Source organism: Trichechus manatus, unplaced genomic scaffold, assembly GCF_000243295.1.
Source record: "Trichechus manatus latirostris isolate Lorelei unplaced genomic scaffold, TriManLat1.0 scaffold00015, whole genome shotgun sequence".
Classification (NCBI taxonomy): Eukaryota; Metazoa; Chordata; class Mammalia; order Sirenia; family Trichechidae; genus Trichechus; species Trichechus manatus.
This window is the reverse complement of record NW_004443951.1, coordinates 14,900,465-14,920,977: the sequence shown is the minus strand read 5'-3', so window position 1 is coordinate 14,920,977 and position 20,513 is coordinate 14,900,465. Positions and strand designations below refer to the sequence as shown.

At 41.4% G+C, this 20,513-nt stretch overlaps 1 protein-coding gene across 4 annotated transcripts in view; it reads right to left on the bottom strand.

The window, feature by feature from the left end:
- HIVEP3 (HIVEP zinc finger 3) overlaps positions 1-19,785 on the bottom strand; it is a 511,051-nt gene extending 491,266 nt beyond the window's left edge. Inside the window, exons 1-3 of one of the 4 annotated variants that reach the window (XR_002823246.1) lie at positions 19,221-19,583; positions 17,662-17,774; positions 11,162-13,849 (exon numbers count right to left, since the gene is read on the bottom strand). The gene's annotated coding sequence lies outside the window, so the exon portion shown is untranslated. Of the gene's footprint in view, positions 1-11,161; positions 13,850-17,661; positions 17,775-19,220 lie in introns of those variants that run through there. The other 3 variants (XR_002823245.1, XR_002823244.1, XM_004372078.2) reach the window with 3 other exon arrangements.
- Between the last annotated feature and the right edge of the window lie 728 nt (positions 19,786-20,513).

Below are 20,513 nucleotides of genomic sequence, written 5' to 3'. Positions count from 1 at the left end.
GGCCACCACCCATCTGTCAGCAGAGGCTTACATGCTGCTATGAACCTGAACAGAGTTTTCAGACTAAAACAAAGTAAAAAGAAAGGCCTGGCAATCTACCTAAGAAAAATCAGCCAATGAAAACCCTATGGATCACAATGGCCCAAGCCACAACCAATCATGAGGATGACCCAGGACCAGGCAGCATTTCCTACCATTATGTATGGAGTCGTCACGTGTTAGGGGCCAACTCAAAAGCAATTAACTACAACATGAGGGTCACACTAGAAAAGAAATCAAGAAACATCTGTCCTTGATTTCTTGGACCCAGATGCAACCAAGTTAAGCCTAGACCAGGGTTGGAGGGTGGATGGCATGCTCCTCCGCTGAGCTGGCCAGGAGCCGAGGCCAGCAGCTTTCATTCCTGAGAGCCTTTCAGACTCAGAGCATGCACGTGCTCAGACTCTTTAAGAGGTCGGGTCAGCAAAGGCACACTGGACAAGCCATTGGCATCTTTCTACCTCTACTGACTCTTTCCTGCACAGCACCCTCACACCCGTGCAGTTTTCTGATCAGCATGCTAAGTGGGGCACCCAAGCCCAAGCGATACAGTCGCAAGGTCCTGCATTCCCATCCTGCCCCTCCACACGCAGCTGTGCGACCTTGGGCCAATGACTTAACCTTCTGAAGGCTCAATGCCCTTGTCTGTAAAGTAGTTCCTGACCTTGACTGCACATTAAACTCCCTGGGGGAGCTTTTAAAAATCCAAATGCCAGTTATCTCACCAGACCAATAAAATCAGAATCTGCTAGGAGGGACACACTGCTTTAAGAGGAGGTGATCATCTTCTGCTCATAGGAGTAGAAGTAGATGAGATTATCCACAGAAAACAAGTAGCAGTGTGATTTACACAGAAACTCGTTGACCCACTGGTGTCAAGTCAATTCTGACTCATAGCGGCCCTATAGAACAGAGTAGAACTGCCCCAGAGGGTTTCCAAGAAGCAGCTGGTAGATTTCAAACTGCTGACCTTTTGGTTAGCAGCCAAATACTTAACCACTGCGCCACCAGGGCTCCAATATTCACAGAGTGCTCCATAAAAGGCGGTTGCCATATTGTGCCACTCAGAGTTCGTAACAAAAAAAAAAAAAAGTGACATTGAGTTGATTACAACTCATGGGGACCCCATGTGTGTCACACTAGAACTGTGCTCCACAGGGTTTTCAATGGCTGATTTTTTAGGATTAGATTGCCAGGCCTTTCTTCCTAGGTATTTGTTGATAGACTTGAACAGCCAACCTTTTGGTTAGCACCTAAGTTTGCAAGACTCTAAAAATACTCCCCAACAGATCAACAGATGATTGGAATTTGGAAGCCTTATTCTCTCCATAGGAAACGTATGTTCAAATGCTTCAATTTGGTGACTGTCAAGGGTCAATCCCACATTTCTATTTCTCTAGTTCTTTTGATCACCCTGGTCCTGAATCACCTTACTCTTGGAGGGAGGAAAAAGTCAGACCCTGAAAATGTTTCTTTCTCTGAATGGGGCTGTGAGGCTAAATCATTGTTTCCAATAATATACTCAATGGGCCTCATATCCTCCATCGTAGTAAGAGAACGTCCATCCAGAAGGAGCCTCTTTTGCTTAGGGAGGTGGCAGGGCCCGATTATGGGCATCAACACCCCTGGCTCCTATGGAGGCTGCACTGGCAGTTGTATCCTTGATAGAGTTGTAATAAAAATATTTCCAGGCCTGTGTCCCTTCCTTGCCACGTCTCTAATCAACATAGGGCTTAATGTCCTGTGATATATGAAAATTCATGTAAACCAGCGTCTTAGTCATCTAGTGCCGCCATAACAGAAATACCACAAGTGGATGGCTTTAACAAAGAGAAATTTATTTCCTCACAGTTAAAGTAACCTAAAAGTCCAAATTCAGGGTGTCAGCTCCAGCGGAAGGCTTTTTCTCTCTGTCGGCCTTCTTTTCTTCGGTGTTCCCCCGGACTAGGAGCTTCTCTGCGCAGGGACCCCAGTCCAAAGGACGCTCTCTGCTCCCGGCACTGCTTTCTTGATGGTATGAGGTCCCCGTCTCACTGCTCACTTCTGTCTTTTATATCTCAAGAGATTGCCTCAGGACACAATCCAGTTTTGTAAATCAGGCCCTGCCTTACTAACACAACTGCCACCCATCCTCCCTCGTTAACATCAGAGAGGCAGGTTTACAACATACACGAAAATCACACAGTACCAGGAATCATGGCCTACCCAAATTGATACACACATTTTTTGGGGGACATAATTCAAACCATGACAACCAGGGTATGAGGATTTAAGTGTGTGGGAGTGGCTTTTCCAGGTCTTGCTTCCTACATAGCTGATGTGACGACCGAGAACCGAGATAAGTAACGAGAACAAAGCAAACAGGCAGAATCCCTTGTAGCTTATAGTTATGTTCTTCAAAGAGTAATAAATACCCAGTAGAACAAAACAGAACTTTAATTCAAGAAGAGGCAGCTAGCATTTCAGCTAAAAGAGTTAGGGTGTGATGAGAGAAGAAAAAAAAATGCTGTCCTCACAGTGTAAGGCAAGACTTGTCCAATGGAAACTCGGATGCCAGCATGTCAGGCAAAACTCTATTATCAGAGAACAGCTCAGTGGCTGCCAGTGGATAGGAGTGGGAGGGAGGACTGACTGAACGGGGCACAAGGAAACTTTTAGGGAGTGATGGAATGTTCTATATCTCGATTGTAGCGGTGGCTGCACAAGTGTAGACATTTGTCACAACTCGTTTAATTGTATACTTTAAATAAGGAGAATTTAATTATAAGTAAATTACACCTCAATTGGAGAAACTTTTTTTTTTTTAAAGAATGACTGGATTTTATGCACTCCCTCCTGAGATGTGCTGAACTTTGAAGCTAGGAGTAAGAGTTGTATAGGTTTTGCTTACTTTGTTCCTTTTCTCTTCTCTTCTCTCTTCTCCTTCTATTCCCTTCCTTTCTTCCTCCTTTCCTTACTGCTTTCCTCCCTGTCTCCCCTTCTCCTTTTTTCGTTCTGTCCTTCCTCTCACTCCCAAAAGCTTGCCATCTCCCTTTCCAAGCCAAGCCTAGGTGACAGCCCCTGAAGTACAAGCATTTCCAGCACTGCCATTACAAATTAGTGGAAATTATTGGATTGCTGAGAAACCTGCACTTGGATTTCAGAGGGGCAGACATTCTGCAATAGAGGCCAGTGACCCACAGAGAAGGCTGGCAAACCTGCAAGGCTCTTGCATTGAATACCTCTGAAGCTTCAGTCTCCCAAGTAGAAAGTAGACATACATTTCACAAAAAAAAAAAAAAAGAAGGAAGCACCTTTCCAAGAAGTGGTTGGCCTTGGAAGGGAGGGAGGTCGTTTGTCTCTCCAAGAAAAACGTTGTTTCCTCATGACCCTTGAAGTGTTCTCTTCAAACCATTTGGGGATGGCGGTAGAGATAAGGGACTGTAGCAGGGGAGAGAGGGAGATGGAGAGAACAGGGGAAGCAAACTCCATACTGCTCTTAGGTAGCAACAAGACATGTTCTCACTTCTTAAAACCTAGAAGTATGGAGAGAAATAAGGAACCCTTTGCCCAACCAGTTCCCACATGGCTACCTAAGATAGCACTGCCATCAAGGTGTGCTCCTTCCTTTTTTGTGTGAGAAATGAGCGGAGATGTTAACAGGGCAGGGAGGTAGCAGGAAAGAGGAAACATGAAACGGGCACTGTTCCCTCCCCTGGGCTTGCAGGAGACCCATGGCAGACGGAACGTCCATCTGCTACTCCCCACCACTAGTGAGCTCACAGGAAGGGCAGGGGACAATGACGACCTAAGTACTCCTTGCTTAGAAGTCACACCAGGAAGTGAGTAGCAGGGCCACCTGCCTGGAAGTAAACCACACCACAGTCATCAGTCAGGGCCCTCCTGGACAAATTCCTCATAGCAACAGAAAATATAAAGTCCCTTGGCCAAGGGGCATAGTAGTTGAGTTCAATCAAGCGCAACACAGCCACATGGGCAGTGGAGGGGAGCTGGGGATGCCAGCTGCCATCAAAGTCCTATTTTCTGGCAGCTAAGAGAGCTGGTCTTAGAGAACTGAATGCTTGCACTTTTCTTCCCCAAAAGACAGTTGGTCCCCAGGTGGTAAGGTCTATAATTCAATAACAAACAGAATGAAGAGATAAGGACAGCATGATGGTGGAACTCTGGTCTAAGACAGAAAAGAAAAAAAACAAAAAAAACAACAGACATGCATAACAGAAAAGTTGAATAATTCTGGGCATCTTTGTTCTTAGTAACTTTCCTGATTTTAAACCACACAATATCCCCTTGTTCTATTCGAATTACTGCCTCTTGGTCTATGTATAGATTCCTCATGAGCCCAATTAAGTGCTCTGGAATTCTCATTATTCACAATGTCATCCATAATTTGTTATGATCGACACAGTCAAATGCCTCTGCACAGTCAATAAAACATAGGTAAATATCTTTCTGGTATTCTCTGCTCTCAGCCAGGATCCATCTGACATCAGCAATGACATCCTTCACTCCACATTCTCTTCTGAATCCACTTTGAACTTCTGGCAGTTCCCTGTTGATGTACTGCTGCAACCATTTAATTATCTTTGATAATTCACTCTGAGGACTAAGGTGCACCTGACCCTAACCATGGTATTTTCAATCACCTAATACGCATGCGAAAGCTGGACAATGAATAAAGAAGAATTGATGCCCTTGAATTATGGTGTTGGCAAAGAATATTGAATATACAATGGACTGTCAGAAGAAAAACAAATCTATCTTGGAAGAAGTACAGCCAGAATGCTCCTTAGAAGTGAGGATGGTGATACTTCATCTCATGTACTTTGGACATGTTATCAGGAGAGACCAGTCCCTGGAGAAGGACATCATGCTTAGTAAAGTAGAGGGGCAGTGAAAGAGAGGAAGACCCTCAATGAGGTGGACTGACACAGTGGCTGCAACAATGGGCTCAAACATAGCAATGACGGTAAGGGTGGTGCAGGACTGGGCAGTGTTTTGTTCTGTTGTATATAGGGTCGTTATGAGTGGGAACCAACTTGATAGCACCTAACAACAACAACAACAGTTCTTTGTAAGTAGAAGAGGAAAGAGACAGTCTCCATACCTGATTTACTTTGTTCCAGGTTTGGAAAAAAAAGCTGAGTCCAGCTTTTTTTGGCAGTTCGTCAAAAAGTTAAACAGAATTATCATATGACCCAGCAATTCTATTCCTAGGTATACACCCAAAAGAATTGAAAGTAGGAACTCAACCAGATAGTTGTACACCAATGTTAATCCTTTGTAGCATTATTCATAATACCCAAAAGGTTGAAACAACCCACGTCCATCAACAGATGAATGGAAAAAATAAAATGTATATATGTACAATGGAATATTATTCCACCATAAAAAGGAATGAATTTCTAATACGTCCTACAAATGGCTGAAACTTAAAAATATTATGCTAAGTGACAAAAGCTACAAAAGGACAAATAATGGATGATCCCATTTATATGAAATATGTAAAATAGAAAAATGCATAGACATAGGAAATAGATGAGTGGTTACCATGGGCTAGGGGACATGGAAATGGGGAGTTATTGATTAATGAGTACAGAGTTTCTGTTTGAAGTGATGAAAATGTTTTGGAAATAAACAGTGGGATGGTTGCAGAACATTGTGAAAGTGATTAATGTCACTGGATTGTACACTTGAAAACGGTCAAAATGGCAAAACGTATGTTGTGTATATTTTACTAGAATAAAATAATAAAAAGCTGCATCCAAGAGAAATGTCCTGCAACTTGTGAAACTGAAAATCAGCCCAAATTTCATCAGCTCTCCCAAGTCACCAAGAAAGAAGAATTAACTCCCTAGTAGCTGATGTACTTCTACATTTAAAGGCTAAACAAGATGTTATCTACTCAGTATCACTCCTATTCTGGTAAGACTCTTACGGGCAGTTTAAAACATCCATATCCCACCCACTACCAACAATTAGTCTTCTATCTTAGCTTGGAAGGAATCTATATGAGTTGCATTGCTGAGAAAATACCATCATATCAACTGAATGAATCATGGAATAGACTGATAATTGTAATAAATATTTGTAGATTTATACATCTGCTAATGGACTTGACATAGTTTTTTATGGTTAACAAGAGTTAAGAGTTGTTGTGCTATTCAGAGGGTCCTGGACAGAGCTGGAAAAAATGTAGAACTAAATACTAACTCATAAAAGAAGACCAGACTTACTGGCCTGACAGAGACTGGAGAAACCCTGAGAGTATGGCTCCCGGATACCCTTTTAGCTCAGTAATGAAGTCACTCCTGAGGCTGACCATTCAGCCAAAGATTAGACAGCCCCATAAACAAAATGAGACTAATGGGGCACAACAGTCCAGGGACAAGGACTAGAAGGCAGGAGGTGACAGGAAAGCTGATAATAGGGAACCCAAGGTTGAGAAGGGACAGTGTTCACATGTCATGGGGTTGTTAACCATTGTCATAAAACAATATGTGTACTAACTGTTTAATGAAAAATTTTTTGTTCTGTAAACCTTCATCTAAAGTACAATTAGAAAAAAAAAAGAGTTGTTGTGATATTAAGAAACCCTGTAGACTTCTATTTATGGCAGTATGGACTAGGTACTTGGCCAGCTCTACTGAAAACAACTAAAAGAGCTGGATACAATGAAAAACATATTTTTCAAAGAGTAGTGAGCTGGCAAGTTAGTAACAATATTCAGAGTGCACAAAGTAAATAAAATTTGGAACCCAGAATTGGAGCCAAGTCCTGAAGCCAATTTTTGGCTTCAGGATATCTGTCAAAGTGACCTTGAGCTTCATCTTTTGTGGCCTCACAGGATGAGAATTTCCCACAACTGATGAAAGACACTATCACATAATTCCAGGAAGTCCATTGAATCCCAAGCAGGATAAATAAAGAGAAATACACATTTAGATGCATTTTCATGAAACTGTAGAATGCCAAAGACAAAGTGAAAATTTCAAAAGCAGCCAGAAAGAAAAGACAGATTATTCTCAAAGAAAAGACAAGACTGACAGTAGACTTCACAAGCAACAATGAAAAACGAGACATTTAAATAATGTCTTCATTGTACTGGAGAGAAAATAACTGTCCATGTAGAATTCTACCCATCAAAAGTATCTCTCAAGAACCAAAGAAAAATTATTGTATTTTCAAACAAACAAAAACAGATTTTCACCAGCAGACCCATATTAAGAAAATTATAAAGGATGTTCAATCAGAAAATACTAAACAAAACAAAGTTAGCAGAACCATATTAATATCAGTCACAATACATTTTTTTTTCCTTGATACTATTTTTTTTTTTATTGTACTTCAGGTGAAGGCTTACAGAACAAATAGTTTCTCATGAAACAGTAGTACACATATTGTTTCATGACATTGGTTAACAACCCCACAACATGTCAACCCTCTAACTTCTCAACCTTTTCTTTTGGTGAAAATACACATAGCCAAAGATACACCATTTCAAAAATTTCTACATGCACAGTTCAGTGACATCGACTACGCTCTTCCAATTGTGCTGCTATTCTCACTTTAGATGAAGGCTTACAGAACAAAATAGTTTCTCATTTAACAGTTACTACAAATGTTGCCCTATGACAATGGTTAACAATCTCACAACACATCATCAATATGCTTACTCAGCCTTGGCTTCCCTATCACCAGCTTCCTTGTCCCCTTCTGCCTTCTGGCCCTTGTCACTGGACTACTGTACCTCATTAGTCTCATTTGGTTTTACGGGGCTGTCCACTCCAAGGCTGAATGGTGAACCTCGGGGATAACTTCACCACTGAGCTAAAAGGGTGTCTGGGGGCCATACTCTCGGGGTTTCTCCAGTCTCCTTTAGGCCAGTAAATCTGGTCTTTTTTTTGTGAGTTAGAATTATGCTCTACATCCTTCTCCAGCTCTTCCAGAACCCTCTGTTGTGATCCTGGTCAGAGCAGTCAGTGGTGGTAGCTGGGCACCATCTAGCTGTACTGGACTCAGTCCGGTGGAGGCCTTGGTAGCTGTGGACAATTAGTCCTTCAGACTAATCTTTTCCTTGTATCCTGTTCTCTTCATTCTCCCTTGCTCCCGAAGGGATGAGACCAGTGGAGCATCTTAGACGGCCGCTCACAGGCTTTTAAGACCCCAGACACTACTCACCAAGGTAGAATGCAGAACATTGTCTTTATAAGCTGTGTTATGCCAATTGAGCTAGACATTCCCCGAGACCATGGTCCCCACAGCCCTCTGCCCAGCAATTCAGTCCCTCAGGGAGTTTGACTGTGTCCATGGGGCCTCCATGACCTTTTCTTGTACAAGTTGTGCTAGTTTCCCCTGTATTGAGTTACAATACATTTTAAGACTAAAAGAATTACTAGAGAAACTAAAAACCCCTCATTATAAAATATTCATTTCAACTGAAAGACAAATGATTTTAAACATGTATGTTTAAATGACAAAGGCTCAAAATATATACAACAAAAAATTGACAGAACTACAATAAGTATGAAATACCCAAAATCAGAGTAGAAGATTTTAATGCACTTCTGTAGTAAATGATTAAATAATTACACAAAAAACAGTAAAAATATAAAAGATTTGAACAACATAATTGCTTGATTTAATGGATTTACATAGCGCACTGCATCTAACAATGGTAGAATCCATAGAACATTATAAAAATGGACCACGTACTAAGCTTTAACAATAAATCTCAACAAATTTAAATGACTGGGTATCATACAAACAACATTTGCCAACCATGATACAATTATGTTAGAAATCAATAAGAAAAAGGTAACAAAAATAAAACAAAACTCAGAGGTTTGGAAATTAAAAATACAGTTATAAATAAACCCTACATCAAAGAATAAATCATAATGGAAATTATAGAATACTTAGAACAAAACAATATAAAAATATTACATATAAAAATATATGATACAGTTAAAGTGGTATTTACAGGGAAAAGCGTAGCCTAAAATGTTCACATTAGGGAAAAAAAGTCTAGATATTAATATGCCAATCATCCAACTTAAGAAGAAAAGAATAACAGATTAAACCTAAATAAATTAGAATGGAGAAAATAACAAAAATTAGTATAGAAATTAACAACCTAAGAAACAAATAAATATATAGAGGATCACAAAGTTAACAACTGGTCCTTTAAAAGACTAATGACATTGATTAAACTCTGAAAAGACTATTCAACAGAAAAATATAGAAGGCACAAATAGTATTACAAATGAAAAGGGCACATAACCACAAATGCCACAGGGCTTAAAAAGATAAAAGCATATAACTTCACGCTAAAATTTTTGAAAACCCAAACAAAACGGACAAATTCCTAGAAAAATCTAACTTACCAAAAGTGACTTAAGAAAAAAATTTAGAACCTGAATAGCCCAACTAGTGAAGAAATCAGAAGTTAAAAATCTTCAGGAAAGAAATAATTCCAACCTTACATAATTCTTTTTGAGAATAGATAAAGAGGGAACATTCTACAATCCACTTTACAAGTCTAGCATAACCTTGATATCAAAGCCTGACAAGGACAATATGAAAAATGAAAATTACAGTCCAATATACTTATAAATATAGATGGAAAAATTATAAACAAAATATTATCAAAATAAATCTAGAAGTGTATAAAAAAGTATCATCATGACAAGTCAGGTTTATTCTAGGAAAGCAAGATTAATTTAACATTGGAAAACAGTTTACAGACATAAACAAATTAAAGGAAGAAAAAAAATTATGTCTTCCCAATAAATGCAGAAAAAGTATTTTACAAAAATTCCATTTATGATTAAAAAAAACTTTTTTGCGAACTACAGGAGAAGGGTACTTCCTCATCCTACTAAAGAATATCAAACCCATAAAGAACATCATTCTCAAGGGAAAATGTTGAACATAAAAGGCAAAACTCTAAAACTTTCAGAAGACCATACAAGAGACTATTTTATAACCTTGTCCTAGGGAAGAATGCCTTTAAAATGGCACAAGAATTTCCATGAAAAAAGAAATATTGATAAATTTCATTACATTAAAATTAAGAACTTTTGCCACTCCAAAGATACTAAAAAAGAGAGCAAAAAATACTACTAATTTGGAGAAGGTATTTGCAACACCAAGAAATGATTAGTCTCCAGCATATATAAAGAAAATCCCACAAATAAATTTTAAAAATATAAACTACCCAATTTTTAAATAAATGAGCAAAAGACTTGAAGAGATACCTCACCAAAAAGAAAATCTAAAAGGCCAACAAGCATATGAAAAAATGCTGAACTTTTAGTAACCAAATATATACTAATTAAAACCAGATGAGATATTGTTACCCACCCACAAGTTTAGCAAAAATATCAACAATATCCAACAAAGGATATGAAGCAATAGGAATAATTATACACCATAGCTAGGTATAGAAATTATTTAAACACACTGGAAATTAATTTTGCATTATTCTAGTAGTGCTAAAGATGTTCACAGCCTGTGATGCAGTAATTCTACTCCTATGTATATTCCCCATGTAAACTCATATACATGCTCACCAGACTTGAGCAAGAATGTTCACAGTAGCACTATTTATAATTGCAGAAAAAAAAAAAAAAAACAAAACTGGAAATAAATGTGTATTAACAATGGAACAGATATATAAACTGCAATATTTTCACTCAAAACCGAAAAATGAAAATGAAATGAAGCACAATGAAAAAATTTCAGCTACACTCAACATAAATGAATCCAGGCATGAAGCATATAACAACCAGTTGGCACAGGGACTGACCACTCAGAAGGGACCCCAGTCATAGTACTAGAGCTGGGTCTCAACACCCCCCTGAAGTGTCAGGTGTAATTCCTTTAGGAAGTAGGGAAAGACTTGAAGAAGTATCATGGGGACACTCAAGGGACTCAGGCAAGCAGCAATTTACCAATTGATATGGAAATATTTCAGCTGCTTATCAACCAGTGCAGCCTTACTAGTTGTATGGTATAAATATGAGCAGAAGAAAAAAACCAAAACCAAACCCATTGCCTTCGAGTCGATCCCAACTCATAGCTGACCTATAGGACAGAGTAGAACTGCCCCGTAGGATTTCCAAGGCTCCAGTCTTTACAGAAGCAGACTGCCACGTCTTTCTCCTTTGTGGTGGCTGGGGGATTGGAACTGCAGACCTTTAGGTTAGCAGATGAGTGCTTAACCAGGGCTCCTTGAGCATAAGAATAGAAGAATACAAACAGTATGATTCCACTTATATGAAGTTTACAAGCAGGCACAACTAAACAATATATTATTTAGGGAGACAAATATGGGGAGGTAAGACAATAAAGAAAGGCATGGGAAAAAGGTAGAAATTTAAAGAAATTGGTTATCCCTGAGAAGGGAGGAGATGAATGGTATGGAAGGAAGTACATGGGACTTCAAAGGTAAACGTATAGCTCTTTTTCTTAAATTGGCAGGTGAATACATGGGTGTTGGTTGTATCGTTATTCTTTTTACCTTTACACACAATTACAAGTGTTCTTTTGTATCCAGTGGATATTTTATTAAAATTATTTTAAAAGGTCATAAAAATTAATAAGAAACTCTTATATCAAATTGTTGTGGTTCCTACCATATATTTTCTAGTTACTGGGAAAAGACCATTTCCTCACTTGTAATGGTGGAGCTCTTAAACCCACTTAAAATTCTAAGAGCTTCTCTCCAAATCACTCTAGAAACATTTGTGCAAGGATCTCTCCAGTGAGGTGCAGCAAGGTCCAAACTCCACAGTGCATTCTGCTCTGGCTTCAGTAGTTAATATATTCATAATCACAGTGTTTTTGTTGTTTTGTTTTGTTTGTTTGTTTGTTTTTAATCCCCTGGAATCTTCTCAAATTTTGAAATGTTTTAAATGAGGACATGGAGCAAATGACTACATTCTGTTTCCCTTGCCTAGACTTCAATGGTGATGCTATCATTTTCAGTTCTTTACCATACACTTCAGCTGTGTGATGGCCCAATTCCCATCGTCAAGATTTGCTGACAGTCAGGAAAAGTTTCTGAAAAGTATATTATGTGTGTATCGAGGGTCGAGGGGAGAGGGGGATGCACACATGTGCAATTTTTTTTTAGCAACCACAGCAGATGCTTGGCGTTTGAAGATTCTACGTTCACTTTTTCAGTTATTTGTGAACAACCCCTAATAGCCATGCCACGTGGCAATTTGTACTTTTTTTGAAGCACAAATGTGCACTGTATGTTGCAAAGCTAGAGAACAAGTCATTTAGCTAGAGAGAGAGCCTTGTCAGTCAACCAGCAACACCATTCCAAAGTGCCACTGGGGAAACAGAAACTCTCCCAAAGTGAGATAAACTTTATTTCTCTGAGTGCCAGTTGAAAAGGCCAGTGATTGGTCGCCTGTGAATAATCACAGGAACCTCTCTTCTATGAACTGAAATGTAGCTCAAAAGAAAATCGGGGATTGATGCAAATAATCCTGCATCTGCAATCTAGGGATTTGCCAAGGGCTTGGAATGTATCCACTGAGAATGCCAAGGGTCTGCTGTACTGAATCTTGATTGACAAGATTTTCAAAATGTTCTTTCTATTAAAATTAAATCAGTTCATTTTTATCAGTGCTCCTCTGATCTTAAGATATCTTCAGCATCTAATGCTGAGCCGGAAAGTCCAAGGAATGACGGAAAAGACTTGCTTTGGTGACAGAGACTCAGCAGAGAATATCATGTATTTAAAAGACTTCTTTTATTTTTTTTCCATCTTTCTACTATTTATTAGCTTTTTCTTGGAACCCAGTCATGTGTACTACTACTCATTTTTTAAAACTTGACCATGCGCCCCTATTCAAGGGCCCATGGATGCTCAGAGAATTCCCCAAGATTTTCGAGGCTCCTGAGAGTCTAACCAACTTCCCTATGAGACTAACTTCCCTATGTTTCTCCCTGGCTTCGCGCCCTAAATCTGAGGGTCATTCTCAGGTCATCTCCAGTGTGCATCTGTATGTAAAGCTCTATCATTCTTCTCTTTCCACAACAATTCCGACTACACCTGGCATTTTTATAATGCTTAGCAATGAGGACAGGAGTCACATCACTCATGGACTCATGACTTCCATCATCGAGCTGGTTCTACAGCCCTTGCTGTCCTGCCTCCCAACCACATATTCCTAAATGTGACCCTCTGAATAGGGCTGCCTCTGGAGGGAGTGGTTCAGTTATCTCCTACCACCAACCCCCACCTCCTCTACCTTTCAAATCCCCGGCATTTCAACGAATATCATTTTCTTCATCTTATTACATCAATATTCCTTTGCTTATGCACACGGAACCTTTGGACAGTTCTGAGCATTTCCAATCATATTCAGTGACCTATTATGGACAGTTTCTTTTAGCAAGTTCAAGAATTTCTTCAAATAAGTTACTAAAATACTGAACGTACGTGCCTCTAGAAACCAAATAATACTCTTCTGTTACTTTTCATTAGGTCTTCGAATTTTCCACATACTATGCATTAAATTTTAAAATGCTCTTTAAAATTTGTCAGCATTCATTTTCCTCTACTCTTGTTTTTCCTGTTGCCTTTGTTTGCAGCAAATTGTCAGTGAGCACAACAGCAGAAGGTCAGGCCAAGCTTAGCATGGCTTGTGTAACTCAAACATCCTTCCAGTTTTGAGCACAATGTCTGACTGAGTAAATACCATTGCTTAGCATGAGGGCGTTGCCATGACATCTTGAACTCGTTTTTCTGACAGAAGAACACACTGGTAATGGTGAGTCCACATTCCCTGCACTGAGATAAGAAACAGATGCCATTAGGGCTGACCTCTCCCTGCTCCGTCTTTTTCATTATCAGGTCCCTTCCAACCCCACCATTCAAGTCACCAAGTTGGAGGGCTGCAGGGGTGTCTCTCTTGCAATCACAGGTCGAGGTTTGCATCTTTCCTTCTTAATATTTTCTGTAGCATCAAATGTTAGAACATAGGCAGTAATAACAGCATAACAGTTCCCTGTGAAATCTCAGCAGAAGATCATAAAGTTCTCAATTAATTTCAATAGGAGGGCTTTATAGTTGTAATATAATTTTGATCAGTAGACTCCGGGCTGTCCAGAAACCTCAGGGGTACCATTTTTCTGGATAGCTGCAGTTTTTCCTTAAGCATTATGCTACAATAATCATTTGGGGTGTACTTCAAATTCTCATGGCTTCTTAAATTGGACACACAAAATGTAATTTAAGCTGTTCCTTTTTTATTGTGGTAAATATATATGGAACAAAACATTTGCCATTTCAACATTCTTCACATGTATAGTTCAGTAACATTAACTTACATTCACCATGTTCAGGTCATTGTGAGTATCAGTTACAAAACAGAGTCCTGAAGACCCACTGGAATATAAAAATTTCATTGAATTACTTACACTAAATACTTAATTTAAATAGTTCTAGAATTCTAAGCTTTGAATTCTTGTACCTTTTTTATTTTTATTTTTATTTTTTTTAGATTTTCTGTTATCACATTGCTGTTACTTCTTACTGGTTTGATAAAAGAACATTAATAACCCTTGTACAGTACTTTATCAATCTCTAACTTTCTAGGTGAATTTGGCAAACTAATAACCCAGATTTTTGGAACTTTAAGTATTAATAAAGAGTTCTGAAAAAGGGTCTAAAATTTTCTCTGATCATCATCAAAATACATGACCTGTATGCAGCTCATGGACTTACGACATCTCTTTTGACTTTACCTCTTAAATCCCAACTGGATAAGCGCAACTATGTAAATATGAGTTCAGATTATTGTGATATTACCCTAATGCCCATCAATTACAGAGCACATGCTATTTTTCACCCTCTCTCATTTTCTTCTCAAGATATCTCAATGGGTTTGCTAAGGCAGTGAATATTGTTCCCACTTTACAGGTGAAGAACAGATAGGTCAAGGGCTCTGGCCAAGTCTGGCCTGGAATGCCAGTGTGGTTGCCTGTTCATGTATCCTGGGTTTCCTCTCTGCATGCCTGGCGCATCTATAGATTTGTAAGTATGCTTTGGCTCTTAGGAAATGAAATGAAGAGTAGCATGTCAGGGCCTCCTCAGTGGGCAGCATGGAGGGCAGAGAAGAACCCAAAAGACATCAGGGAACTCACAGAGCAAGGAGAAAGAGACAAGTAAAAAGCTATCCAGCTGTCAAACAGCTTCGTTAACGTTATCTCCCATCAAGTCAGGTGCTGGAATCTGCCAGGACTTAAGACTAAATGTGTCTTCTTTCTGAATGTACCTTTCACACACTAAATGCCTCAACGGCTCACTTGGCAAGGAGCCAAAGATGGCACACACTTCTCCACTCCACGAAGGGTAGTCACCACTAAAACACAACAGGCAGGGACATAAGCAACAGTGTCAGTTGAGCACATCTTGATCCACTGCCACTGAGTACACATTAGCAGTAGGCCCTTAGAGCAAGCCCACTGGGGTATTAAGGGAAAAACAAAACAATCGTAGCCTTAAGGGGCCAGACCTTGCCACCAAATTAACAAGTCTACCCAACAACCCTAGGTTGAAGCATTAAGGGCTATGATAGGCGGGCCAGTGTAAACCATTCTGTGTCCTGTGGGTGCCTTAGCTAAACAGAGTGGGGAGGAAGGAGAAAGAGCTAAGTGTTACACATACCTTCCTCTCCTCCCTGCAGATATCTCAGTGGGACAGCTGTTCTTCTACCTTGCAAAAATCCCCACAAATTTTAATGCAAGACTATAAAGGGCCTCCAGCCCCTGCAAGTCATCACAGCTTTAAAGAGCATATGTCAGACAGCTCAGCCAGCATCAGAAGTCTGCTCCTCAGCCACACACTATAGCCCAACCCACAGCAAAACTGAAACTCTGGTGCAACAGAAACTCTGCCCCACACCTAACCTGCTAGGCAGGCAGCATGAAGAACAGCTGGCACCCAAAACAGATGAGCCCAGGAGGTCACGGTGGATTCAAGATTTGTGTTCTGGGTAGAGTTAGGAACCTGGGGGACCTGCAGGTGTGATTCCAACCTTCTCCAGGGCCCAAGACGGGTAAAGTTATCAAATGAAAGTTCGGGTAGGCAACAACCTGCTGAAAGGGATTTGAGAGGGTGGCCAGATCAACACCACCCCAACGCCAAAGCCATGCCATGGTCTCCGTCCCTGTGTTCTTCACGGTAAATTGTTCAAATTATTCCTCCTCTTCCTCACACTCTCCCTGCCCCCAGCACACATATAATTACATAAAGACATCCCGAACAACTGTAGGATCCAACTTCCTTGGTCTGGGGCAGCACAGAGGACTGGGAGATGGCGGGGAGTTGCTTGGGCCCACAGTCTGATCATTAGCTGGGGTTACATAATCACACAAACAAGATTTGGAGAACATTTCGTGGAGATCAGCTCAGTGTACACCTCACTCTCTCTCCCTGCCTGGCCCCCACTAACACCCAGAATACAAGCCAGTTTTAGCAAAACTGAAGCACAGGATGAGGCTAGGGGTCTACTGGGCTGCTTCAGCTACAAATGCCAAGAGCTGTCAGAAGATCCAGGGTGTGCATCAGGGAGAGAACCAAGGTGTCACTCACCCAGCAGCCAGACCTCTGCAGACCCTCCTGCCTGCAACCACTACCCCCCAAGTTGAAGGCAGGGCCCAGTCACAGAAGTAGTCTCGGTCTGCATTGTGCATCAAACCATCTGCATTAAACTAAACCAGCGCTGTCCTCAGAGTTCCTCTACACCACTTCTCCTGCCCAAGTCTACCTGTGCTCAGGTGTCTGCACACTGAGGAATCCTCAGACCGCCCCTGCAATCTCGTCAGGGGCCCTGCTACACCAACAGTGCTTCTAATTTTAAAAGAGGGTAAAATGTGGAGCGTAACTTGGAGGGGGTAAGAATCCCCCAACAGAACAGGAGTTTGGGCTTTTTGGGGGAAGGGGATGATTTTGCTTTAAGAACATTTTTAGGCGGCTAGGATTAAGGGGGGTGGAGAGGGTAAGATCTCCCTCCTCTCTTGGCACCCAGCATCGTAGGAATGTCATTCTCCACCAATCAGGCAACAGATACCACTCGAGTCCGCCTGAACAATCCCCAAGCAGCAGCCAGGGCAGCAGAAGAAAATGCAGGTGCTGCCAGGAGGCAATCCATTTGTCCAACAGCTGAGGCTCATTAGAGCGCCCGGGCGACAGCGCGCCAGTGCCGAGCCGAGCGGCTGCAAGCGAGCAGTGAGCGAGCGGCGCGCACAGGGTTACAGCCCCGCCGCCGCCGCCGTCGCCACCAACACCGCCACCGCCAGTGATTGACGCGCTGAGGTTACTTGAGGCTCGCGCCGCTCCCCCATCACCAGGCCGAGCTGGGAGCTCAGCCCACCGAGGGGACCCGAAACAACACGGCTACCCACCCGGCCAACCCCGCAGAGCAGGTCTGCTCCTCCGCAACCTGGCACCTTGCCTATGCAAGGCAACAACAAAAAGGAATCGCAGCTCGCTATTCCATCTCCCCGTGGCGGCAGCAGGCAAAAAAAAAAAAAAAGAAAAAAAAACAATAAATAAAGCGAAAGGAATCCATTCGCCGAATAAAAATCCAGAGTCCCTACCTTCTGCCTTGGGATGGCAAAGTGGTCCTGTGTTCTCTGACCCACGGATCCAGCCCCTTCTTCATGAATTATTCCGGCCCGGCAGGATTTTGTGCATATTTTTTCATGAACACCTGTTTCAAGTAAGGGGTAAAGACCTTATTGAAAGAATTTTCCTTAAAAAATAACCTGTGCGTGCCTATGTCCATCCAGGTAGGCATGTGTGTTTGTATACACACATAAGCACACTGAATATACATGTACATTGAAGCACCAAAAACTAGGCAGTTGGATAATGGGAGAGTCGGCTGGTTGTGAGCATGCTCGTTCGCGCCGGGAACAGATCCACCCTCTGTTATTCCTCTGAATAAATATAAATCACGATCAGAAACCCAAACAGAAGCATCCCTCTTGAATTCCTGCTGCTGAAAAACACGGAATAAATTCAGTCTGCAGACACAGAATCTAATCAGCAGCTGTTTTCTGAATCCAGAGCCAACGCATGCCTGTCTTGTCTTTTCCACTATGAGTCCAGGCCTTTTTTTTTTGAAAGGGGTTTTAACCTTTTAAAGATACAGTACACCAAGTATCACTTCTGAATGGCTGTCATTCCGTGTCCCGGAAGCCAGTCCCACTGCAGGCTTGCATGCAGTAATAATGATTTCATTTATCAGTGCCTTTAAAAATGTTTTTATATGTGCATATATAGAGAGAGAGAGAATGCAATGTGTAAAACTAGGCATGCATATTTATTGCAGTGAGGATAAGAAATTCAGTGACTAATCAGCATGTTATATAAACACTAGGATCCTTCACTTCTAAAGACACATATTCATGGGGACAGACAATGCAGGGGCTCTTGTCAGCACAGGGTGTTACCCCTCACCAGCCCCTAACTGCTGATGAAGGACCAGGAAGCCTGCACAAGTGGCAGAAGGAACTGGGGACCTCTGCCACCTCACAGTTAACCATAGGACACTCCTTTCCCTGTCCTACCCTCCAGGCTTAGCTACCATGTCACAAACCTAAGAATAGTTCTATAACAACTTTTAAACTATAATGTGATCTAGGACCAGATCTTGTTCCAAAACATATCTTTTTCAACCAGAATCTGGAATTAAAACCACCACCTGAACCTTTAGTTTTTAAGACACAGACTAGGCCACTTCTTCAAGATTTTCTTAGAGAAAGTGTTTTTTTGTTTTTTATACTTTTTTTTAAGGGCTAGGTTGAGCATGGAGGTAGAAAAATGGGGTGAGGGGATAAACAACCCCTGGTCCAGATTACAAAAAAAAAAAAAAATCAATATTCCCCAATCCATGTACTTTAGCCACCTAGATGGTGTTTATTCCAGTATTATTTTGGCTTTCAAAGAGGCAGCACTGAGAAGAAACAAAAACTCCTAACCTTACTCAGGTCTGAAAGGAAAGAAAATGCCTTCTACAGTTTCTTTTTCACCCAGGAGCCCAAGAGCTCCAGAACGGAGCTGCCAGCTTATTTTCTGGTTCCCGCCCAGCACAGCAGCAGCAGCAGCAGCAGCAGCAGCAGCAGAGGCAGCGTTGGCAGCAGCAGCAGCTTACCTGAGGAGCAACACTGGTATTCCTACAGCCACTCCCAGGGGGAAGTTCCTCTAGCCCTAGCATCAGAGCCCATCCTCCCCTTGCCTAGTCCTGCAAACCACTGAAGCCAAGGGATGCACTGTCACCTCCCCACCTCATTGCAGGCACACTCTCTCTCACACACACATACACACAGACACATACACATTCTCCTTTCCCTCCCCCTTTCCAGGGCTCTTTAGCAGAAAATTATCATATTTCATGTGTCATCGCCCTAGCTGCTGGGCCTGTCACTGATTGGCTGGGCACTGGCAGCCGGAAATATCACCAACCACACAGCTTTGGAGCTGGCTCTCCCGTGGCCACCACAGACCTGAGCCAGAAGGTTCTGTGACAAGGTGCAGACCTCCCACAGGGAACCTGTCACTCTTCTCCCCAATCCAACTCCCATGCCTTCTCCAGGCCCTGGGGGAGGGTGACTGCAAGGGGCTGTGAAGGCAGTCTCCAGCCTCCTCCAACTGCAGTACTAGAAGGAACTGCTGAAATTCCTGTTCTTTCCAGCATGTTTGAGAAGAAACTAAAGATGTCGCCAATCGATTTTAAAGATTCGGAGAAAGTGTTCCTACAAAAAAAAAACTCTCATGTTAAAAAATATATATGTGTGTGTGTGTATATATATATATATATCTATACATATATAGGGAGACAGAGAGAGAGATGCCTTTGAATCATGGTGTTGGTGAAGAATACTGAATATGCCACAGGCTGCAAGAAGAATGAATAAATCTGTCTTGAAAGAAGTACAGCCAGAGTGCTCCTTAGAAGCGAGGATGGCTAGTCTCGCGTACTTTGGACGTGTTACCAGGAGGGACCAGTTCCTGGAGAAGGGCATCATGCTTGGTAGAGTGTCAGTGAAAAAGAGAAATACCCTCAATGAGACGGGCTGACACAGTGACTGCAAACAATGGGCTTAAACATAGCAACAATCGTGAGGATGGTGCAGGACTGGGCAGTGTTTCATTCTGTTGTACATAGGGTCGCTATGAATTGGAACTGACTCGATGGTGGCACCTAACAACAACAAATATATATATTATATATGTGTGTGTGTATAGTTGTTCATATATATGTATGTATGTGTATTATTAGTAACGCCATGAAAACAAGACTTTTTCCCCCATAGGAGTTTATCCACTGCTGTGGTTTATTCCTGATCTAACATCACATGCACTCAGGTATAACTTACTATGGCAAACCTGTCAGGGAATTCAGAAGGTGACTCAGTCCATCTTCTTACCTTTAAACAGAATAGCT